The 2398-nt window shown below is 40.2% G+C and overlaps 1 non-coding gene across 1 annotated transcript; it reads right to left on the reverse strand.

The window, feature by feature from the left end:
* Positions 1-1860: 1860 nt before the first annotated feature.
* LOC111815034 lies at positions 1861-2006 on the reverse strand. The gene has a single exon (XR_002819848.1). It is a non-coding gene; the product is annotated as a U4 spliceosomal RNA (small nuclear RNA).
* Positions 2007-2398: the final 392 nt, after the last annotated feature.

Genomic DNA, 2398 nt, shown 5'->3' on the forward strand with positions numbered 1-2398 from the left:
TGTTTATGAAGTTCTTGTGATTTCTTTTGCCATTGATTTCCATTTTTTATTGCTCTGAAGCAGTGGGATTATTTCCATCGGAGACTGTATTTTAGGAATAACAGTCTTTATTAATTATTTGCCAGTGTCTGACACACACTCCTGCCTCTTACAAATTGGGAATATGCTTGGCCCAGCTCTTTGTTCTCCTTTGGCTTATATACTTTCCCAGGTTTCCAAAGCAACTGCGATGGAATGCTGAGCCTTCCGGTGTAGGGTTTGGTGAGCGGTACAGCCCGTGCATGGGAATTTATGGCAACACATGGTTTGACTTTACTTCCTTTAATTAGCTCATCTTATTCCCTTATCTCTCACATGTTTGTGATGTTTTAACAAGACTGGGGAAGGAGTGAAGGATGGGGGCAATTTAGGCAGGGTTACACAGGGGTGACTTAGCCCAGGTGTCCTCCTATCACTAAAACCTTCCAGACAGCGTCACACTGAGTTGATTCTGCCTCAGTTTCTCCTATTTCTGAGGTGATTTGGATACTAAATTAGAGCTTCTTTGGCTTAGAATGAGATTAACCCCTCAAGAGCCACCGTCCACTACAGCTTTGCAGTCTAATAATATGCATGGAATAATTTCAATTTCTTTGGATTCACTTATGCATTTTCTAGAAGCCAGTAAATGGCCTATTTTGGAGACTGTTCCATGTGCAGCTGAGAAGAATGTCTATTTTGATGTGGAGTTGAGCACTTTGTAGACATCTACTGAGTCTATTTGTTGTAAAGTTTGGTTGAAGTCTGATATTTCTTTATTTTTTCATCAAGTTGATCTGTTTGGTTTTTTTGTTTGTTTTTGTTTTCTTTTCACACAGGGGCTTGAACCCAGGACCTTGCACTTGCCAGACAGGTGCCTGTGCTGCCAAGCTACCTCCAGGTAGCTGTGGGCTATTGAGATCTCCCGTTACAATTATATTAGTGCTTATTTGATTTTGTATGTACGTTAATATTTGTTTCATATAGCTGGGTGTACTGGTGTTTGCTGCATATGTATTTATGATTGTTATCTCTTCCTCTTGGATGGTTCCCTTTACAAGGATGTAGTGATCTTTGTTTCTGTTAATCAGTCTTGGCTTAAATTTGTCTGCAAATACAGCAACTACCCTTGCATTTTCTGGGTTCCTGTCTAATGGGATGTTGTTTTCCATCTTTTCACTGTCAGTCTATGAATTTCTTTTTTTTTTTTTGGTGGAACCAGGGATTGAACTCAGGCCCTTGCGCTTGCCAGGGAAGCACTTATTCCACTGAGCCATCTCCCCGGCCTATGAATTTCTTTTTGAATCAAATGTGTTTGTTGTATGCTGTGTGTTGTTGGATCTTGCTTCTTGATCCATTCTGCCAGTTGGTTCCTTTTGATTAGTGGATTGAAACCACTTGCATTGATGCTTATAATTAATATATATTGACTTATTCTTGCTATGTTATTTTCCTGTTGCTGATTCCCCCTTTTCCCCACCTCTGTTTAATTGCTTGCCTTGTCTGATGGATACATCCTGTTGAGTTTTCATGGAGCTGTAGTCCTTGCTATCTTTCTCTAGAATGTCTTTCAGAACACTTTGAAGTGCTGGTTTGGCTGTCATCAGTTTCCTCCAGTATTGTTTGTCATGGAAGTATCTTATTTCTCCATCAATTTTAAAGATAGTTTCACAGGTTATATCACTCTGTAGTGAAGATTATTTCCTTTTACGGCTTGAAATACTTCACTCCAAGCTTTCCTTGGCTTAATGGTTTGTGTCGAGGAGTCTGCTATGATTCTGATGTTCTTTCCTTTAGAGGTGATTTATTTCTGAAACAACTTCTAATATTCTGTTCTTATGTTGAATTTGTTGAATCTCAACTATTATATGCCCTGGTATAGCTTTTTTTATCATTGCTAATTGGAGTTCTATATGAAAAGTTTTCAATTAGAAATAATCGCGCCTCGGATAAACCTCATTGGCTACGATACTGCCACGCGCAAAGCTGGAGTTCTATATGATTCATTTATCTTGTGTCAAATTCATTTTCTACATGTGGAAAATTGTTTCATTACTTCTGTGAAGTAGAGAAAGTGTTTTTTATGTTTGTGCTATCTCCGTTTGTGTGTGTGTGTGTGTGTGTGTGTGTGGTACTGGGGATTGAACTCAGGACCCTGCACTTGCCAGGCAGGTGCTTATTCCACTGAGCTATCTTCCTGGCCCGTGGGTCCTCATCTTGAGCATCACTTTCTGGCTCTGGAGGGGATGGAGAAGCTTGTTACATTGACTTTCCTGGAGGGAACTCAACTTTTCCTATCTCTGGAGGAGCTCAGAACCTCACTGTTGCTGAGGATGGCTGTGGCAGTTTTGGGAGAGTCTGGTCTTACCTTGAGCTTTGC

The sequence above is a fragment of the Octodon degus genome, unplaced genomic scaffold (assembly GCF_000260255.1).
Source record: "Octodon degus isolate 3935 unplaced genomic scaffold, OctDeg1.0 scaffold00010, whole genome shotgun sequence".
NCBI classification, from domain to species: domain Eukaryota; kingdom Metazoa; phylum Chordata; class Mammalia; order Rodentia; family Octodontidae; genus Octodon; species Octodon degus.